Source organism: Pyrus communis, chromosome 12, assembly GCF_963583255.1.
Source record: "Pyrus communis chromosome 12, drPyrComm1.1, whole genome shotgun sequence".
Classification (NCBI taxonomy): Eukaryota; Viridiplantae; Streptophyta; class Magnoliopsida; order Rosales; family Rosaceae; genus Pyrus; species Pyrus communis.
This window is the reverse complement of record NC_084814.1, coordinates 22,423,014-22,446,290: the sequence shown is the minus strand read 5'-3', so window position 1 is coordinate 22,446,290 and position 23,277 is coordinate 22,423,014. Positions and strand designations below refer to the sequence as shown.

Sequence of the window (23,277 nt, the reverse complement as noted above, 5' to 3'; positions counted from 1 at the left end):
TTCGTGTTTGCAACGGGTACTTTGCCGATACCCGTTGAAGAGGTCGAAATTGGCGATGAGTTGGTGAAGATGATAAGTGAGTTTGCGTAAGTTCAATTTACTCTATCTTGGTATCTGAATTTGTAACCAGCGTTGCAGGGTGACCAGTGATTGGATTAAATGATTGTGAAAAGAGGAAAAGATGAATGTAGGAGGATTGGGGTGTTATGCAGTGGAACCTAAGAAATGAAAAGGAATATGATTCCTTCTTCAATTTTATTTTTCTCTTTCCTCTCATTCTATTTGTACAGTTACGATTAACTCACATTAATTTTTTATATTATTTTTTTTTATAGAGATTAGATGCAAACTTTTGTCTTGAGTTAACTTCTTTTGAATTAATTTCACATTATGTTGTAAAACATTTTTGTAAACATTTCAACAAAACAAATCAAATTTTGATACCAAATTTTTTCTTTACAAAAAATGTAACTATAGTGGCTACATTATTGAATTATGTCATGTCTATGTTATGGCTTTATTATTGGATTATGTCATGCCTATGTCATGATGAGTTATTTCTGATCAAGATAAGATTTCAACTCCTTGCAATCATTGGATTAAATTTTCTTATTGCAATCTCATCCGTCGGATTGTTATCTATATTTTTATCCTTTCACTGTAAAATTGAGGTGTCTATCTCTTCCACATCCATCCTATTTTCTCATCTCTCTCTTTGGCATTTATCCTATTTTCTCATCTCTTATTTCTCTCTCTTTAGCCTGCATCAGTTCCGACTTCTGCTGCCCCTCTCAATGACAATTGCAACGACGAATCAATGAATGGATTTTGTTCTTCTGAGGTAATTAAGAGGGGATTTTGGTAAAATTAACTAAAACATTTAGTTTCCCTAATTTTGAAGATCATTAGGGTTATGTAATTTTGTTTTTGTGTGTGTTCAACTTAACCTCTTTTTTCGGACTAATTTGCAGATTATCAGTTTAATTTCTCATGTTTTGTTCTCTTTTATGTTGTTATTGGGTTACAGGTTGAAGAATGGGCGATGAAAGGTATGATTTTGTCCCCATATTTTGGTTTGATTTGAATTATAGAAGTTTAGGTTGAAAGCTAAATGCTTGTTTCGTTGGTTTGCAAGAATGTCTCTTACAAGTGCTTTAGGAATTTCTCATCCTTGTAAGTGATTATTTGCTATTTTCCTTGATGAAGTTGAGGCTTGTTAGTCTTTGGTAGGGTCCAGGTAACTCACTCTTTCACCGACTTGAGATTAGGGCCTATTAATTTAAAAATATCGTAATCTTGCCATACATAATACTTGTGCTTAATTGGATTCTTATATTTAATTTGTGCATTTGCCTTCAACGGTATAGTCAAAATGAGTAAGAGATTCTCAATACTCTATCTTGAGATTATAACGTTCAAACAATACCTTCGACATCAGTCGGAAGCATTGTGGAGATGCAAGGTTATAAAGTTTGCCGAATCCAGGCATAACTTATGAAACTGCTTAGATGCTAAAGGAGGCTTGAATTTTTCAATGACCTAGTCTCTATGTTGTATCCCCCTGTATGAGCCGTACTGGTTATTGGCAGGGTTACCACGAAGTAGTCCTTCATTTAACAATGGTTGGAGGGTATGATGTTGGCGAAGGGAATGGTAGAGTTGTTTAATATTTCATAGGATTGACATAACATATCTAGCAGCTCTCGGTGTGATTAAATCTTAGTGGAATTTCTGGAATGATAGGACTTGTGGTCATTTTAGCTCGAGAAGATGAAGAACCTTAAAAAAGAGTTTGGGATGACTCAAGCAGAAATGTATCTACGTGATAGAGTATAAGAATCCCCTGTTTTGATAGATAAGCAGCTATATATTTTTCTTAAGAAAGTCGGACGCTGTGAGGTAATTAAACTCAATATTAAGAGAAATTTCTGTCTGATTCAACCTAAGATCTCTCATTCACAAGTGAAAAAGATTACTACCAGACTGTAGTACTGAGTCGTTCACGTATTCTTAATGTTACATGGATTTTGTTTTGAAGCTGTGGTGGGGACGGAAGGGCTTTAAGCTAACCGACGAGCTCGACAGCTACGCGGGGCACCCACCGCACCAGGCCTTCAGCAAAGATTTAGCTCGATTAATAGGCTCTAATTTAACTTTGGGTAGATTTATGGGCCTTCACTTTTTGCTATTAGCAAAATTTGAGGCCCAGTAATTGAGAAGTGAGAACCTTTGGGGCCTATAACTAAATTCTCAGTTAGATCCAATGTATATTTGACGAGAAACAAATGTTAATTTCCAAGTAAAATGCTTATCGACCAAAGAAAAAGACAAGTAAAAAACTTGGAGCTTGTTTGGTATCCTTCGCAGATCCAATTTTTAGTTTTGCCAATTTAGGCTAGTTCTCAGAGTTAACAAAGTTAAATATTTCAAAAACTCGTTAATTATTTATATCAGTTTCTAGGGAGATCGACCTTGCTATAGAGTCATTCTATACTACTGTAACTTGTTCTCTTGCAAGAATTTTCTATGTTTTAAACCTGGATGTTTTTCTAAGTCTGTCTTATTTCCCTTTTTTTGTTCTTTGGTTGCTGTCAAATCAATGTGTTACCTATTATACGGTTATACTTGCACAAAATGCAACAGGAATCTATATATCTATTTATACCATTCAGAGCTGGGGACGGTTTGGATTGGTTTTGTTCTGGTCCAAACCACGACCCAAACTGCAAACTTTAGTTTGTTTAGTTTTAAAACATAAAAGAACCATAATGGTTTAAAACAATATGTAATAGGTTTACTAATGTTGCAATGCGATTTGGTTCGGTTTGCAACTTAACATGCACAAAGCACCAAATGAAAATTGTTATGTCGAAATAGTGTGAGAATTTTCTTTAAACCCATCAATTTATAAATATTCATCATCAAATTACAATTCGATAACTTTAAAATACTTAATTTCACAACTCAAATCCTCAAACTTTCAATCTCATAAGTCCAAAATAATAAATTACAACAAAACATAAGCATAGTACAAAAACAAAAGTGGTCCTGAGTTTGTCCACCGTAAATTATTTTGGTCATTCCTCAATACATCTCCAATTGAAATATTAAATAAAAATTCCTAGTTAAACTAAAATTGGGACTGCAAAGAAAAATGCCCTTTTGAAGACCAAACTGGCAAGGCTTCCCATGACTAAGTAGTTCATCTCTGGGATCCAAGATCCAATCAATCTCTTTTATGGGTGCATCATGCATGTAAACGGTCATTGGTTGGTCACCAGGAGTGACCTTAGGCTGGTAATACAATGATAGAGAGCGCATGTATTAAATATTGTGTTAGTTTTGTGTCTAAATTAACATTAATATTACTTTATTCATATGTTTCAATAAGCTGTAAGTGTATGATATGGCTAGTTATCTTTTTTTTGGCAGGACATTGGTGCAAGTGTGATCGGGTATGTTCTTAATTATAGCACAGGTAAAGCTACAATCGCCTTTGATGACCAGAAAGCAACAAAGGAAAACTTCTTCCAATACGAACTAGAATCCGATGAAGCTGAGAACGCCAGAGATTACAGCTACTACACTTCAAAGCATGTCATAGCAGCATCCTAAGACCCCGCTTGTTCACACGCCATATGGAAGAAAAACATGTTTCTTTATTCTATGAAGAATTCAGCTGCAAATTCGAGGACTGGAATATAGAGGAGCATATGGTATCAAAAAAAGAACGAATGTCCTGGTGGAAAAAATCCATCAAGTAAGTCTTTTTTTTTTTTTTTTCCTTCTATGTCATAATTCAATTTTATCATAACTATAACAATGTGTGTGTGTGTGATTTATATATGAGAATCTTAAAGATGATCCTCTATATCCACAAGGGGCTGGTTCACAAGGGGCTTGTTCATAAGGGCTTGGCATACCGATCCAGTTATGTAATTCAAGACGGTGAACTAAAACTCGTTAACATCTAAGGTAGTCTAGAGAAGCTAGAACTTCTAGAGTCTCAAAAGATGAAAAGGAGTGGCCTCACAAACTTTATGACCTTCCTTAGAGAACATGTGTCAGCCAATTGGACGGACATAAACTTGTTCTTGGACTATATTGCCAACAACACTAGGTAAGGATACCTAATTTATAAACGAGTTTGTGTGTCTACATAGCATTATTAATTTTTATTCTTAATTACATAATTTGTATTTGTTTATTCTCTTTTCCTTAAGCTAGTCCGACCGTGTTGCCAAAAAACTCATTAGACATCCATTTATGATGAATACCCCTCATGAAAGACTTAGGTACTTTAACGATGTATTCCAGGCCACAGAAAGCAACACTTGCATCAATCTTACCGCCTTCAAAAAGACATTGAACCAAGATCCTCGTTTTAAACCGTACAAGAACTGGACTACAACATACAAGGGCCATACTCTGTACACTAATTTTTCTCGTGAGCTTAAGGGGATTCAGGTGAAAACCTGTTTAGCCTCATTGCATTTTTAAGGCATGTCTACATACATTGTGTTACAAAGAGTGCAGATTTTTGGGATATCAATGAAGAGATTGCTCAACTGTGTCCTGGGCTTTTAAAGACGTGTGCACGAGATCTTCGTGATGAAGGACGAATTCTACATCTCTTAATTAAGGCTTTTGTGATAAATAATGGCGTAAGTTTAAAATAATAATGAGATTAAAAGAATAAAAAGTATTTGTAATAAATATTAAAAACAATTGTTCATGAATTTAGTTATGTAAGGAAGAATCAAAAGAACATAAAAAAAAAAAAATCCTTGATTAAGAGATGTATAATTCGTCCTTCGTCACGAAGATTTCGTGCACACGGCTTGAAAGCCTAGGACACAGTTGAGTGATCTCTTCATCAATATCCCCAAAATCTGCACTCTTTGTGACACAATGTATGTAGACATGCCTTAAAAATGCAATGAGGCTAAACAGGTTTTGACCTGAATCCCCTTAAGTTCACGAGAAAAATTAATGTACAGAGTATGCCCCTTGTATGTTGTAGTCCAGTTCTTGTACGGTTTAAAACGAGGATCTTGGTCCAATGTCTTTTTGAAGGCTATAAGATTGACGCAAGTGTTGTTTTCTGTGGCCTGGACGGTTTAAAACGAGGATCTTGGTCCAATGTCTTTTTGAAGGCTATAAGATTGACGCAAGTGTTGTTTTCCATGGCCTGGAATACGTCGTTAAAGTACCAAAGTCTTTCATGAGGGGTATCCATTAGAAATGGATGTCTAATGAGTTTTTTGGCAACACGGTCGAACCAGCTGAAGGAAAATAGAATAAAAAAGTTCAAATTATGCAAAGAATAATAAAAATTAATCATGCTACGTAGACACACAAACTCATTTATAAATTGGGTGTCCTTACCTAGTGTCATTGGCAATATAATCCAAGAACAAGTTTCTGTCCGTCCAATTGGATGGCACATTTTCTCTAATCATAAAATCTGTGAGGTCACTCCTTTTCATCTTTTGAGACTATAGAGGTTTCAGCTTCTCCAGACTACCTCGGATGTTAACGAGTTTTAGTTCACCATCTTGAATTACATAACTGGATCGGTATGCCAAAGCCCCTTGTGGATATAAAGGACCGTATTTAAGATTCTCCTATACAAATCATATATATACATAGTTATAGTTATGATAAAATTGAATTATGAGATAGAAGAAGGAAAAAAAAAAAGAGACTTGATGGATTTTTCCACCAGGACATTCGTTCTTCTTCTGATGCCATGTGCTCCTCTATATTCTAGTCCTCGAATTTGTAGCTGAATTCTTCATAGAATAAAAAAACATGTTTTTCTTCCACATGGCGTGTGAACAAGCGGGGTCTTAGGATGCTGCTATGACATGCTTTGGAAGTGTAGTAGCTATAATCTCTGGCATTCTCAGCTTCATCGGATTCTAGTTCGTATTGGAAGAAGCTTGCCTTTGTTGCTTTCTGGTCATCAAAGGTGATTTTAGCTTTACCTGTCCTATAATTAAGAACATACCCCATCACACTTGCACAGATGTCCTGCCAAAAAAAGATAACTAGTCATGTCATACACTTACAGCTTATTGAAACATATGAATAAAGTAATGTTAATTTAGACACACAATGTTTAATACATGTGCTCTCTATCATTGTATTACCACAATATTTAACACAAAACTATAACCGGCTGAATTTGATACATAAAAAAACGCTTGGGTACTTTTGTCAAAAAAAAAATTTTAGAATTTGTTTTATGATAAAAAGAATAGCATATCAAATTAGGAGACGTGGTGTTAAAACTGCTATGAACGTGACGCCGAACTGCTATGAACATGGCGTCAGTCTGTTTGTGTAATTGCATTCATATTCAAGGTTTGGATTGACCCTTTTGAATCTGTTGTCATTTTTCTTTGTTAGGTCTTTGCCATTTTGTGCCGTTATGAATTTCGGGACCTTTTTGATTCATGAGGTGATATTGTTGGAAATGTGCAGCTTGTGGGGATGAGATGGTCTTCAGTGTTTTATGTTGAGAAAATAGCAACAGTGCAGGGGCTCTCCCTGTGCAGCTTGCTTCTTTACAAGTTACGGCCGAAGATCTTCACCGACGATTCTGAAGCACACCGATGATTCAAAGGTATAACAAATATCAAATCCAACAATGATACAACAACAAACGAAGATATTATTTCAGTTATCCGCGCTGACTGGATTGCCATCTTGACAGCCTCGCCCAGCTTGATTCGCAGACCCACCGAGACAAGTCATTGAGAGACCAAAAACACATTAAACTTCTCTAACGCAATATTTGGGATTTCCATTAAACTTCTCTAACGCAATATTTGGGATTTCCGATTGCGAACGGTTGAAGAGCAATCCTGTCCCATTCTGTCATTCTGAATTTCGGAGACTCCGCCTCCTGCCGCTCCTCTGTCCTCTTGACTCGAACCCTCACATCTCTTTCGACTCTCTCTCTTCAGCCCACCTTCTTCGAGTCTCTACCCCGGCCAGCTACCACACCATACCCTCTCTATCTTGACCACACCACATTACGGAATCTGGTCATATTTCCAGGCTAACAGAGTATTTGGTTCATTTGGGGAAGTTGGAGTTCTGTCTTCTTTAAACTATCTCAACTGATTTGGAGGAGTCTCAAGAGATGCTTATCACCACATTCGAAATTGTCTGATGATGAAACAATGCATATCAAGACTTCAGATTCTAGTGTGTGTGATTTCCACATAGGACATTCTGGTACACTTCGTATTTGTTTCAGCTTTATGCCGTAAGTTCATACTTTCTCCTCCTTTTTTTTTTGTTTCTTCTTTGTAATATTAAGTTCAATATTCCAAAATTTTGCTATATGGTTTATTGCAACTTCATTTGATTTCTGAGTATTTCACGTCTCATAAAATGTGAGGATTTTGAACCTGGAGAAGAGGAGAGTTTTCGGTTGGCTCATAAAAAGGTGACTACATATACATCTATACGATATCTTTTTCTTTGTTAAATACCTTTTATCAATAGAAACCAATTTTTTGTTTTGAGGCTAATGAGTATGAAGGAATTTAGCTACATTCATCATTTGTGAAAACAAAAAATTGGATCTGAGAAGGAAACCAAACAAGCCCCAAGTTTTTTACTTGTCTTTTTCCTTGGTCGACAAGCATTTTACTAGTCTGTGAGCTCTTGTTTTTAATAATAAAATTGGGTTATTTCACAGGGGAGAGCCAAGAAGAACAATGCCTTAGATGGTTTCATCTCCATGATGTAAGTTCATTCCTTTTTCTAATCTAACTTATGCACATTTCTTGCTTCTAGATAAACGGAGGTGGGCTTTAGCCGAACTGTTCTTTTTCTTTTTTTAATGTGTGAATTGGCACAATAACCCTTAATCTATCTTGCACCTCCACATGTGTAAACTTTCATGGAAGCTCCTTATGATGGTAGGCATTCCTATATAACGGTGCCATATTCTATTTCTCTTGCCTTTGTTAAACTGCTGTTATAACGTATTGATTGATAGGAAACTGCAGTTATACTGATCACATAAATACATTTTGGTTTTGAGTCATTTTGGACGCTCTTTTTTAACGGTTCTTCATCTTCTGGAGATAAAACCAACACACACACAAACACACACAGTGAGAAGCCTAAAGTTTACAGATTACGATGGTTGGTACTGAGGGGTACGCTGAATATTTAACATCTGTTCTCATCACTAGTTACAAAAATAAAGGAAGGAGGAAATGCAGAAATGTAGAAAATGTTTTGCTTAATTGTAAACCGTATGTCCTTCCTAAGCTGGAAATGCAGAAGAAAACGTTACAAAACCTTCACGGTTTTCATGTTTGCAATGGGTACTTTGCCGATACCAGTTGAAGAGGCTAAAATTGGTGATGAGTTGGTTAAGATGTTAAGTAAAGGAACTTAAGAAATTAACAAAGTGTTTGGGTTAATATTTGAACTTTGAGCTGCAAGTGTATGGAAGTCCAAAAACACCAATTAAAGGAAGATTTGCCCGAAGGTCAGCATCAAGCCCAGAGACAATGCATAGGCCATGTGCCTATGATTTAAAAGTCAAGTGATGGGGACTAACTCACCATCAACCAAAAAGTACTTTTCAGTGGCAATACAAGTAAAAAGCTGATGACTCACTACCCTTCAATAGCTTTCGGGCAAGAGTAAAGCTACTGCAGTCGGGCTAATCTGCCTATAAAAGGAGGAAGAAGTCCCAGAGACAAGGACACTCAACCAATCAAACAAACAAACATACAAACTCTGCTCTCAAGCCATATTTGCATCTAAAAGTTGTAGCCCATATCTCAATCCTTTTCAGGATCATTCCCCACAAAAGCCATCTTTTGTCTAGTTTAGAAGCTCTGTTATCACCCATAATGGTGTAGTATCGATTCCCTTGTGTAAACTTGTTTACCATCCACACCTCTGTAGCGTATAAACCTTGTAAACTCGAAAGAAAAGTGATTGCAAGAAGTTCAACCTTACCCGACAAGGTGAAATCTTGGTCCAAGCTCTTTGTTCTATAAGTTAATAGATCTGCTGCTTAATGTATTCTCAAGCATGTATTCAAGTCGTATCCATTTGCTTTCCTACTTTAAGAGTCTCATTTGTGCCTGGATCTGGTCATTTTAATGGATACACCTTCATTTAAAACCAATCAAGAACCGAGTTGATGACTTAAGTGGATTTGGACTTCCCTTATTCAAATATACAAGATTATGAACTAAAAGTTCTTGGTCACAAGGCGAGAAAAAGAACTTGATGTGGACTGAACCCATCCACGACAATCCTTTGATAACAAGAAGTCCAAGTAACTTGGGGCACAAGTAATCGACTAAACACAGTTGTTCTACATCTACTATACTGAGATAGTAGTGGCACGCTTAGCACTTGGTTAGTTTTGATTGCGAGCCTCAAGGCCTACACCTAAGGCCCTACAAAGGCACCTTTCAAAACTAACTATATCCTCTTCTTGCAACACATCAGCAAGCAAGAGCCCGATAACACATCCAAAGTGTCAATCCCTTGGGAAGCTGTGTTGAGAGCTAAGGAGCCATCTCCGAAGATATTTTCGCCCGAACACAAAGCACCAACTCTCAAACCCTAGAGTCTGTTCTTCCTCAAGCTTTGATAGAGGTGACTTGAATTACAAGCATTAAGAAATACAATGAGCATACTGGGTTAGAACAATTTTGGGTAAATTACACAAAATTACCTCAATTATGAGTTAAACCACAATTTCATATCTTATGTTTTAAACATTGCAATGTCGTATATCTTAACTTATGAATTCGTTGTAATGTTAGACCTTTGTTAAATTTTTTTGTCAATTTAACTTTTAAATGATGACGTGGTGGAAATAGACCGAACTGAAATAAAATAAAATAATAATAATAATTTTTATTTAACAATTAAAATTAATTAAAAGAAATTTCTCTTCCCTTTGCCCTCCGCCTCCCTCTGCAGCGCGCTCACCCCACTCCCTCCTCCTCTCTCCTCGCTTATCTCTCTTCCCATTTTTTCACAAGTTTAAACGAGTATAACCCGCATCCCAAAACCTTATTCACAATGAAGTTCTGTCGGGATGATCGAATTGGTGGTTTATCGGAGCTGGACCATGCCGGAACAGTGTCAATATTGGGGACGTCCACTGGCGGCCTAGAAAAATCTGGATGCAGCAGCAGAAGGAGGCGAGGTGGCGGCTGAGCAGGCTGGGGCAGCAGCTGGAGGTGGAGAAGGGAAGGAAGCGGACGGAGGCAATGGAGGAAATCGAAGCGAAGATAAGGTGCTTGACACAAGAGGAGGCGTTGAGAATAGAGAGGGATTACAGGGAGGAGCTGAGCGCGTTGCAGAAGGAGGCAGACTCTGGAAGCTTGGTGCAGCAAGCATGCGAAGCTTGTGGAGCGGATTGCGGTCATGATTCGTAATCATGGGTTTAGCAGTAAACCGAGTTAATTAAAACTAATTATGTGGTTTGGTTTTGGGAATTTTACTTGAATTAACACTTTCCTCAAGTTGTCATCTTTCATTTGTCGAACGCTCCCTTTAACAAGCTACCCTGCCTCAAATTACAAACCCTAACTCCATTATCTTCTCCTACGATCAATAACGCCCAAACCAGCTTGCAACACTCAATCACAGCACGCCTCATCAACTTCACAACCACCCCATCATCTCCATTGTCGCCGTCACCAATCTCTTTCACAGCGACAACCAATATCTTTGAGCTCGAAACGGAGTACATGGCGAAGAAGTTGACCGACCCGGCAAGCTTAAAAGAAATCCCATGATGGGCATCAAACAAAACCCCCCATTTCCCATCAAATTTTAGCCCCTTCTGGGTGCCTACGACTTGAGCCCTCACGATTTGTCTCTGACTCTACAACGAGGGTGGGTGCCCTAAGTGAAAATGTGAACAAAGAGAAGCGAGGAGACAGGAGGGAGGACCGTACGGAGGGAGAGAATTTTTTTTCTTAATTAAATTTAATTGTTTTTTTTTTTTTTCAGTTGGCCCCTCTCCAGCCACATCATCATTGAACAGTTAAATTGACAGAAAATTTAACGGAGATCTGACATTACAACAAATTCATAAGTTGAGTTTTGACATTGCAATGTTTAAAATATGAGGTATGAGATTGTGGTTCGACTCATGGTTAAACTAATTTTGTATAATTTATCCAACTATTTTTTTTTTCCAAAAAACACTTGCTCAAAAGCAGCTTCAATAAAGCACCTTTATCAGAAGTACAATGAAGTTTTAATAAAATTGCAAGCGTTTCTTGGAAATGCACTTGAATTGTTTTTTGAAAAATCACTTCCAAATGCGTTTTTGAATCAGAAGCATTTTTACTAAACATGATCAGAAGTGTTTTTTTACGACTTAATGGAAAGCCAATATTAGAATAGCCAGACATGGCAAGTCTAAGTCACAAACGTTTCATATCTAGAAAGTGAAGCCAAGTAATTAATTGAAGGCAAATTAGTTCACAATTTACTGACTAATGTATACTATCTAAATATTTTCCGGTTACACAATCTAACTTATTAGAACTTGTTTGGATATGCTTTTAAAATGACTGAAGCCAACCAATACAATCGCTATCACGTACATAGAAAATGGAATCGCAGCCGGCCACGGAAGCTCATACTGACGGGGCCAATTCCCTACAAACCTCTTTCTGGATTTCCTGCACAGAAAGAGGGAAAACAAATTAATAAATTAGAAAAAAAGCCCACAAAGTATAAGTTTTATACTAAACACTTTAAAGAGCTCAATGAGAGAAGGAAAACCTCTCATATATGCATTTTTCATGCTCTAATTAATTCTTAGTTGTGAAATTTTTTGGGTGTTATAAAGTAGGGTTTTTTTTTTCTCAAAAACATTTGAGTTACAAGTGTTTTTCAGTAAAATATGATCTTGTCTCCGGCTGTCAGCTCATATGTGAAAAGCTTAACCAATACTATCGAAACCCACCAAAATACAGTCAAAGTTTGAACTTACTGAAAATCTGAATCATGAAATTTAGAATTTCCTAAGTATCCTGATTCAGATTTAAACACACCAAGAGCTGCCAGATATATTATGTCAATCCTATTAAATACTATGCGACTCTACCATCCCCTTTGATGAGTCGTACATAAAAAGATGTGAGGGACTTCGCCAACATCATACCCTCAGGAATAACTTAACAAAAAAACGGTTAAGGTAAACTCCCACATCATGGACTTTAGAATCCAAGGCTTTGTTGTTCTTGGCAGTCTCCTGTGAAACGCAAATTTACTATAAAATACTAGAGCTCAAAGACGGGTAAAAAATTTAAGACCCATTCTAACCCTGGGCTAAAACCTATAATTCCCCTCCCCCCAAAACCCAACCCAACCCAACTCATAGCTTAAAACTAATCTAAAACCTAAAACTCATCCCAGGGCCAAATATTGGCCTAAGTTTAGACAACAAATTGGAGTGGACCCCAGCCAGTGTGAGTGCACCACGGGTTGTGAAGCCTAAACGCCAGCCTAGTGGGACCCCACCCATGTGGGTGTGTCCCGTGGCTGTCACATCATGTCAGTAGCTGTTGGGCTACTATTTTCGATCCAACGGTTGATTTTAAAAGGGCCGTTGGTTCCACGTTCAAATTTTATTTATTTATATAATTATTGAATCCAACAGCTTAGATCGAATATAATCAAATCTAACGGTAAAAAAAAAGATCTAACGGTCCAAATTTAAATCGAACTGCTAAAATAATTGAAAAAAATTATTTAACTCAAAATTCACCCAAAAACTCTATAAATACCTATGTATTTGTTCAAATATCCACACAAAACTCACTTTTCTCCTACAATTCTTCCAAATGATGGGATATTGAGGATTTTTAGGAAACAAAAACACTTTCGAAAGTTGAAAGATTGGTGAATATAGAGGATGATTGAAGGTTGAAAGATTGTGTGATCAACTGATATTCAACCTGTGTTTATATAGAGGATGATTGATGAAAGTTGAAAGATTTGTGAAAGTTGAAAGTTTGGTGAGAGTTGAACAATTGGTGAAAGTTGAAAGTTTGTTGAAAGTTGAACAATTGGTGAAAGTTGAAAGTTTGGTGAGTTTCATGTGTTGATTTAATGATTTTTCAATATTTATTGGAATTAAATTACGATAGTCTACATTATGATTTTTCAAGATTTTTCAATATTTATCGGAATTAAATATTTTTAGATTAAAATGTTCATAAAATTAAATTACGATAGTCTATATATATATTTTTTAAAAAAGTTAATTTAAGAAAAAAATTAGCTTAATTTAATTTTTTAATAATTCCGGGCTAAAATTTTAGGTCATAAGAGTTGGAGTAGAAAAACTGTTTTTGAGTTAAAACCTAAATTTTCTAGACTAAAAATTTTAAGTTTTGGACCAAGAGTTGGAGATAGTCTAAGATGTTAAGACACATACACGATTGATTTCTTTTGCTAGAGAGGTATTAACAAATAAAAGGATGTCATGCAAACACATTTATTTATCACCCTTTTCTTAGTCATCTGAAAAACCTCCTCTTTTCTGGGTTCAAGATCTCTGCATTCTCTGAGGCACGAAATACTCAGAAATCAAATAAAGTTGCAATCCGTAATATATAACAGAATATCGACCATTAAAATTTAAATAACAAGGAACGGAACGTTCAAGGAGAAACTTACGGTGTGAAGCTGAAATTAATATCAAATAACCCTTTTAAGCCACCTTTGGCACACTATATAATGCGTATTAATAATACGAAGTACAATGCTTGATGCCGGTTTATATGAAATAGTTATCGGATTAAATAGCTCGGATCCACCGTGAATGCCCTAAAACCAACGGACAATTTAGTCGCTCTCTCCTTCCTCTCCAGACGCACACTTAGTCCTCTCCAGACGCTCTCTCTGCGTCTCGCGCGCTTGCTCTCTCATGGTTCGTCTTCTCAAATGCCTTCTTCTTCTTCGTTTTCCATCTTATCCAGTTCATCTTCTCATTTTTCTTCTTCTTCCCAGGTTCCGCCCCTCCCTCTGTTCTACCCCTCCTTCTATTTTTTTGCAATTTTCTTTCAATTAATTGAATCTAGTTATTGTTTTCTCTCTAATTATGCAATTGATTAATTAATTTTGGGTTTTAATTAGAATATTCGAATTTTAGGGTTTGCTGTTGGGATCGAATTTTAGATTTGTTGTTGGGTTTTTCAGGTTGTGTTTTGTGTAATTGTGTGTGTTTGTAGGTGTTGTCATGGCATCTAAACGCATATTGAAGGAGCTCAAGGATTTGCAGAAGGACCCCCCACCTTATGCAGTGCTGGTATTTGCTCCTTTTCCTTGAACAAATCCCTTGTCTTTTTATTAAATTTGGATCCCATATATATAATTGGCTTAGAATTGTAGATGGTAGTTCTAATTGTAGCTAATTAGTAGGGTTTTTTCGATGATTTCAACTGTTTCCATCACAGATTTTTAGCCAAAAATTGGCCCCTTTTCATCAATTGAACAGAAAAGAAAAAAACTGAAATTTTAACCCTTTGCTTTATTGATTAGGAAATAAAGATGTAGCAAATTTGTGGATGGTCCATTTGGGAGCGAAACAATCCTCCTTAAATGGTTTAACTGACGTAAAAAAGTGATGGTTGGAATTCTCACATTGTAGCTGGTTTTGTATAGGTCTCGTATGCTGGATAAAGCAAAGGGTTAAAATTTCAGTTTTTTTCTTTTCTGTTCAATTGATGAAAAGGGGCCAATTTTATTGATTAGAAAATAAAGATGTAGCAAATTTGTGGATGGTCCATTTGGGAGCGAAACAATCCTCCTTTAATGGTTTAACTGATGTAAAAAAGTGACGGTTGGATATTCTCACATTGTAGTTGGTTTTGTATAGGTCTCGTATGCTAGCTCATGCATCTTATGTTTCTAGGGTGTAAGCATATTTTGATCACTTTACTGAACTTGACATACATTCATCTTGTGGGTTTCTCTTTCATGGATTATAGGTCCTGTGGCCGAGGACATGTTCCATTGGCAGGCGACAATTATGGGACCTGGTGATAGCCCATACACAGGTGGTGTTTTTCTAGTTTCAATTCATTTCCCTCCAGATTATCCATTCAAGCCTCCAAAGGTACAAATAGAAAAACCGGGTCCTCATGTTTCTATATGTTGTTGTGGTCATGTTCCTCCATACAGTATCATTATTGAAACATGAGCTTTTGTGAGTCATATAATGGGTGAAATGGATTCCTGCACATAGTCTTTAGTTATCTATTCATACATGCAGGTGATATATATTTTGGGTACTTGGAAAACAACAACACTATATTTTGTTAAAAGCAGCATGCTAGCTGCAGCATGTGTATATTTTGGTACTTGGACAAATTGCTTCTTACTGAAAGCAAAGCAGCAGCATGCATATATTTTGGCTATCTGGACAAACTGTTTCTTACTAAAACCAACTTGCATTTGTATATTTTGTGAACTTGGATATGTGGTTGGATTAATCTATATAACGTAACGACTGTAGTTGTGTTTTGTGAACCTTCTTTTATGTTATTGGAAAATATTTTGAATTTGATGTATGGAATTTACTAGTTTTCTTTGTTATTTGAAAATTTGTGTGGTTTTGAATAGGTATAAATATGAGAAAAGTTCAACAAACAAACAAAGATTTGTCAATTTTTTTTCTTCCCTTTTCTTATCCGGTTCAGTACCAAACACAATATAAATAATACGGCCATTAGTCCGATATTGCATCAAACGCCTGACTAATTTAGTCAGTACATTCCGGAGGCTATTTATCCTATTCGACAGAAATAGTTAATACAGTTCGAGCTACCAAACAATGCCTTAATGCGCAAATCACAAACACTAGAATGTAATGTCTTGATATGCATACTATTAAATGCCGGAAAGAAGACTGGTTTCTCTAAAAAATAGATAATACGGCCATCATCCTCTAAATTAAGTAATTTGATTAATTAATTGATTAACGAACATTTTATAAATTGCCACTAAGTACTACAGTCTGGTGGTATTCCTCTTCATTTAAAAGTGAGAGGTATTAGGTTCGAATCTCATATATGGTGAATTCGATAACATATTAGGTTGTCCATTGTGTGATTTAATTGAGTTTGAACTCTATTTGGACCCCAAGTAGCAGATTAGACCGCAAATTCTTGAGTTGCATTTTAACTTCTATTTAGATTAATACTAACTTGTATTTAGACATTTGAGGAATGACTGAAATCAAGTTTTATGCTGCAAATTCTTGAGTTGCATTTTAACTTTTATTTAGATTAATACAAACTTATTTCGGACCCTAGTTTTTTACTCTTCTGCCCTAGTTTCTTCCTTGTTTCGGACCCTAACTTTTTTCTCGCGCCTTAAATTTTTTCGTTATTTCGGACCCTAGTTTTTTACTCGTGTCCTTATTTCGGACCCCTAATTTCTGTTACTTGGTCAAAGCCTAGGGCTACAAAGTATCTTGGTGTGCAAGAAGACGCAACACTAGGGTTGAGACTATCTCATGCCTTATAAATATTGAGCTTGGGTGCTTAGCCTGCTTGTACTTTAGTTTTATCTGCTCTAAAATTTTTCTTTTCGACTATCTCTAACCATGGAGGCAGAAGTTGGTCTGTCAGAGTGGGATGGTGGCTTATCGGGATTCTGTAAGATTCTTTAATTCTTTTAAGTTTTTCGCATTTTGAGTTTTATGGCTGCTCCAATTTGTCTTTTCTATGTGTTCTTTTTCATGCTCGTGCATGGCATTGTGCCCGTTGCCATCAATTTGCGTATTAAATCGTTAACACCATTAAATATTATTTTCTAGCAAAAGTAATTTGATTATATGTGATTAATTGGCATTGATTCTACTCTAACTCCACATAATCTTACTATTTTTGTGTAGTTAAATTTGTAGGCTACACTAAAACAACAAATTAACAATAGGGGCAACTTTTCAGGGTTCCCTCAACGCCACGCAATTCTTCCCTCATATATCAGCACTAGTTGTCATCCTGCTGGCAAGATTTATCCACATGACGCTAGCGTTCCAGTTGGGATTTGTATGTGTGGCTCTGGCCATTGCCACCGATTGGTCACAGTCATGGTCAAGGACAATGGAAAGGGAAGAGAACATGCCAACACTGATAGACAATTCGACACCGAAAATAAAGGAGCGGCAGCCAGAAAATAACAAGGGCAGTAAGAAGAAGAAGTGCATAATGGAAAGAAATATCTAAACTGGAGAAAATAAAGGAGGCTTATCGAACAAACACGGATCCGGATGAGGTAGATATATTACCAAATACACAAAAATTACACATTTTCTATTAAGTGTAGTGCACATTAGTTTCATAAATTTTGTGTTGCTATAAAACATTAAATTGAATTATATGACATTTGTATAAATGTGCAATACTATTTGTAGGTCTTCGGTGCAAACGTGGTCACATATGTGAATGACAATACAAACGGTGTTTCCAAAATCACATTTGAAGACCATATAAAAATGACAGCGAGGTATATTGAAGAAGTAGTAGTCTTTCTGTGGTCTTCAAATGTGATTTTGGATACACCATTTGTACTGTCATTCACATATGTGACCACGCTTGCACCAAAGACCTACAAATAGTATTACACATTTATACAAATGTCATATAATTCTATGTAAAGTTTTATAGCAACACAAAATTTATGGACACGCATTTTAAACCAATGTGCACTGCACTTATTAGAAAAGATGTCATTTTTGTGTATCTAGTAATATATCTACCTTATCCGGATTTGCGTTTGTTCGATAGGCCTCCTTTATTTTCTCCAGTTTAGATATTTCTTTTTCCATTATGCACTTCTTCTTCTTACTGCCCTTGTTATTTTCTAGCTGCTGCTCCTTTATTTCGGGTGTCGAATTGTCTATTAGTGTTGGCATGTTCTCTTCCCTTTCCATTGTCCATGACTGTGACCAATCGGTGGCAATGGCCAGCGCCACACATACAAATCCCAACTAGAACGCTATCGTCATGTGGATAAATCTTGCCAACATGACGACAACCAGTGCTGATATATGGGGAAGAATTGCGTGCCATTAAGGGAATCCTGAAAAGTTGCCCCTATCGTTAATTTGTTGTTTTAGTGTAGCCTACAAATTTAACTACATAAAAATAGGAAGATTATGTGGAGTTAGAGTAGAATCAATGCCGATTAATCACAGATAATCAAATTACTTTTGCCAGAAAACAATATTTAATGGCGTTAACGATTTAATACGCAAATTGATTGCAGCAGGGACAATGCCATGCACGAGTATGAAAAGGAACACATAGAAAAGACAAAATGCGTAAAACTTAAAAGAATCTTACAATAGAATCCCGATGAGCCACCATCCGACTCTGACGGACCAACTTCTGACTCCATGGTTAGAGACAGTCAAAAAGCAAAATTTTAGAGCAGATAAAACTACAGCCCAAGCTCAATATTTATAAGGCAAGAGATAGTCTCAACCTTAGTGTTGCGTCTTCTTGCACACCAAGATACTTTGTAGCCCTAGCTTTGATCAAGTAACAGAAATTAGGGTCTGAAACAAGGGCACAAGAGTAAAAAAAAAATTAGGGTCCGAAATAAGGAAAAAATTAGGGCACGAGTATTTGGGTCCGAAACTAGGGCAGAAGAGTAAAGAACTAGGGTCCGAAATAAGTTTGTATTAATCTAAATAAAAGTTAAAATGCAACTCAAGAATTTGCAGCATAAAACTTGATTTCATTCCTCAAATGTCTAAATAGAAATTAAAATGGAACTCAAGAATTTTCGGTCCAAACTCAATTTTGATCACATTTCCTAAAAACGCCTATCACAGCTTGGCTGCTTAAACAAAAACGCACTCAATAATAATTTGACAAGCGTCCAAAAAATTTAAAAATAAAGCCTGAACAAACAACTTGAACACTTGTCAAGTTGTTATTGGGTGAGAACATGAGCTGCTGCTGCTTTTTTTTTTCGCAGCCAAGCTTTGTTCCAATAAAACTACGAGGATGAAACTGTATTAACCTATCATTTATTCCTTTTAATATTTTTTCAATTTTGTAAAATGTTCTCTTGTTTTTTTTTTTTAGTACATCAATATTTTTATTTTTTACATTAGGGGGAGAGGGAGTTCGGTTAAGCTACACAATGGATAGCCTAATTTGATATCGTTGTTCAGGTTTGACAGATTTGTCACATATACGGTTATGTTATTCTGTAATCTAAGTATATATGCTTTGGGAATTGTTGTTAGCACTCCAAAAATCTCATTCTACACTCCAAACTTTCTATATTAGGAAAGAAAAATACACTTATGAGGAGTGTAGAAAGAGATTTTTGGAGTGCCAATAAACTTCCCTATGCTTTAAGTTATTGCAACGTTATCCTCAACTTTGGTGTTTTCTTCATGCTGTATCGTATAATTTGTCCTCCTGTCATTCTGATGCAAAAAATTTCTCTCAGCCTTGTCGTTATGGGTAACAACACTGAATTTGAAAGTGCAATTGTTTGGCTTTCCTCAAGAATTTGAAATTCAATGTCAATGCGAGGGTAAATCATCTCTTTGAGGTATCTATTGACGAGCTTGTTTTGGTTAAGTTATTCTGATATTCAAAAGCAATATTTATTGTCGTTCAGGTTCTCTTTTTCACTTGATTGCTATTTGTAGTGCAACATAAGAGTACTTGGAGGGTTTGTTTCAGCTCATTTACTTGCGACTGATTCTACAGACAGGCTGCTTACCTTGGCTGAGGACATAGGGAAACGCTTCCTACCTGCATTTAACACACCCACTGGATTGCCATATGCATGGATTAACTTAAAGGTAACGTCTGAGGCATGCTGAGCTCCAGTGTTTAATTACATGGTGATTTTTGCGATGCATGCATGATACGATTCTTTCTACTTCATTATCATCAGTCTCAATATACAGTTCCGTGTACTTGTATCTTGCATAATCTTTTCAAGAGTTCACCTTTCAAGTTTCAAAACTATATGAAATTGTTTGGTGGTTTTCTTTGTAAGAAGGATATATGACTCCGCAGCAATGCTAAATTCTGTGGACAGTGTGGATGGAGTGATGGAGAATGAGACTACTGAAACGAGCACTTCAGGGTGCGGTGAGGGGCTTTCTTTTGCGGTATTCAGATGAGGACATCAATAAATTTGACTTTCCTGAATCTCGAGATTTTTTGTATGAATTCAGGTTCTCTAATTCTGGGAATGGGAGCATTGTCCCCGATTGACTGGAGACCCCAAATATGAATCGGCAGCTTTATGTGCTCTTCGTAAATTATGGGCATGTGGAGTTCGTTGAATTTACCTGGTACAACGCTGGATGTATCAACTGGTGAATGGATTGTGTATTCACCTGGAATTGGAGCTGGTAGGTTTCGTCGGGGCTTTGAGGTCTTTAATGCGCTGCATTACAAGTATATTTAGTAGTTTACTGGGTTTCCCAAATAGTACAAGGGCCAATATTTCCTTGTGCAGTCTGTTGCCACGCCCATTCCTTAATGTATTTTGAGTGCGTAGAGTTTGATGTTTCTGATGTTGGATTATGTGTTTCTTCGTTTAGGGGATGACTATCTATTTAAGGGTCACATCCTTCTTGGAAATGAGGAGTTCTGGAGGATGTTTCATTCTGCTGTGCAGAAATATTTCAGACATGGTCCATGGTACAACATTTCTTCCTAGCCTTTTTTATGCCTTGTTCAATTCATTATTGGTACTTTCCAAGTGTTAAAAGTTTGGATTCTAGCTGTAAGATTAAATTGAGATGAGTAGGCTGCAAAGTTTTTGTGGTAACGCATATTACCATGAAGCTGATATGAGGACAGGAAAAGCAACGTATTGGCAACTTACAAGCCTTCAGGCATTTTGGCGTGGCTTACAGGGAGGGAATCTAAAACTTGTCATACTGCTTGATGATGACTTCAACCTGAGAAAGAGTCTTCTAATCCTTAGATACGAACTATGATTTAGGTTCTTGTTGGCGATATTGCAGCCGCAATGTATTGAAAAAGTGTGGAGTACTACCAGAGAGGTTACCGCAGTATTTCTCATAAGGAAAAATAAAGAAAAGAAAACTGTCTAATATGAACTGTAAAATAATGTAGGTATTTGTTCGACCATCAACGTTGCATCCCACAGAAAAGTATTATCCTCTGCACCCTGAATTGGCAGAATCAACTTTCTACTCGTATCAAGCAACTAAATGTTTGATAATTTTCTTATTAGTTATCTTCATTTCGACATGGACCTAAAAGTTCAGGTGATATTTTGTAAGAATTTAGACATTTCTGGGCCCTAAGTGACTACTTTTCTGATTTTTTGTGTCGTGTTTGTTTCTTTTATCAGATCATGGTATATTGAAATGGGGGAGTCAGTTCTAAATTCTCTGAATCTATACACCAAAGTGGAAGGAGGTTTTGCTAGCATTAGAGATGTCACAACTATGCAGTTGGAAGACCATCAGCATAGTTTCTTCCTTGCTGAGACGTAAGAGTTGTTTTTCCCTTTCACTGTGCAACTAGCGAGAAAACAACCATTGCACTTTTAACATACATCTGAACTGACGTCTTATGTTTTTTGTAGGTCCAAGTATCTATTTCTCCTGTTTGACGATTCATTTTTGGTTGACCAAAATTATATTTTCACAACCGAGGTGCATCCCCTTCCAATGTTAAGTAGTTGGCATGAGAGGCTTCCTGAACCTACATCCATTCCAACTGGACTTCTCTGAAGGTGTTGCTTCTACTTTACTGCATCAGTAGTAGTTTTTAATTGGTAATCGGTCTGTAACAAACTGAAAACATGGTTCTTGGAAAACAAAAGGAACAACAGATTTGGCAGACTCTTTTTTTGAGGCAATCTAATCTTTTTATCTAAACTAAATAAATAAATAAAATCCCGATTTGAGTTGCAATTTCGTCCCCCTTGGTTTTTTGTTTTTCAATTTTTAGCTGCATTTGATACTTTTGAGGTCAGTGCAGTATACCATTACATGCTAGTTCATATTGGTTGTGACGTTTTAATTTGTGCAGACCGGAAAGCAAGCGTGATGTGTGCAAGTATGTCCTACAACAATGAATTCGTGGGAATGTGGCGGATAACAAGTTGTGAGTGCTTGCCACGTCCCAGATGATTGTAGTGACCATAGATGTTTAACAGACGATGAATGTGGAATTGACTCAACTAATTGTAGACGAAGATGGTGTAGCATGGCCGGCTACTGCGGGCTGTGGTTGTTCATATGACTTCCACGGAAGACCAGAGTTGTTTCTGCAGACAAAATATAAATGTAATTTCTGTAACTGGAGAAATCAGGGTATAGGAATATACATACACATCTGCGTGATACATTATGTTTGAGAGAGAGAGAGAGAGAGAGAGTCCTTTAGCTCACAGAAATGTACCAAGCTTTGAGTGATGATTTATTTAATTTCATAATCCCCACTTATTTGTTTATACGTTTTTCATCTCTACTTCCATTGACCGTCGTTTGACTTTTTTATTGGTTGGGAATGGTACTTTTATTCAAGACTAGCAATCGGCACACACTCTTCACGTGTGCAACTAAATTTGTTTACATATCTAAACTACCTTAACCAGTTTTCTCTCGTATTTTCTTCAATTTCGGCTACTCCTACTTTACCTCAGATGTTCTTATTCCTAATCATATCCTTTCTCGTGTGCCCATACATCTAAAGAAGCATTCTTATCTCCGCTACATTCATTTTGTGTATGTGTTGATGCTTCATCTGTACATATAACATTCCCCTCCTGTTCTATCTACAATTTTACTTTGTCAACCTTATCAAATTCGAAACAAATGAAGTTTGAGTGGCTGATATAGTCATTTTGCAGTTACTATTGTATACTTGTGAAGCATAGCTTCGCAGGATAGGGAATGATGGCCGTATTACCTATTCGCTAGAGGAACCTTTCTTCAAATTTGTCTTCCGATAATTGAAGAAATCTCAAATCCAAATTGAGAAGACAAAAGTACGAAGCGACTTCAGATGGTTGAGTTGGAAGAAATATATACCATAGCAGTTTAGGGCACTAACCACTTGTTCGGACCCATTCTGTCATTTCTTGTTCTATAACATCTGCACTTCTACTTAGTTCTCATAATTTGGTCCCTTTTATTTGAGTTTGACTTGTGAGGAAAAAAAATCTGAAAACTATTCATACTAGGGGGCACAGGTCAGGCCACGTCCAAATTTAGTG

General features: G+C 36.6%; 1 long non-coding RNA gene and 1 pseudogene across 1 annotated transcript; both read left to right on the top strand.

Moving 5' to 3' along the window:
- Positions 1-437: 437 nt before the first annotated feature.
- LOC137711089 (uncharacterized) lies at positions 438-17,555 on the top strand. Its single transcript, XR_011065033.1, has 7 exons — positions 438-841; positions 1,028-1,049; positions 6,490-6,631; positions 6,722-7,462; positions 7,718-7,764; positions 14,262-14,338; positions 15,021-17,555. It is a non-coding gene; the product is annotated as an uncharacterized lncRNA (long non-coding RNA).
- Positions 17,556-18,352: 797 nt separating this feature from the next.
- LOC137711086 (alpha-mannosidase I MNS5-like) lies at positions 18,353-22,493 on the top strand (annotated as a pseudogene).
- Positions 22,494-23,277: the final 784 nt, after the last annotated feature.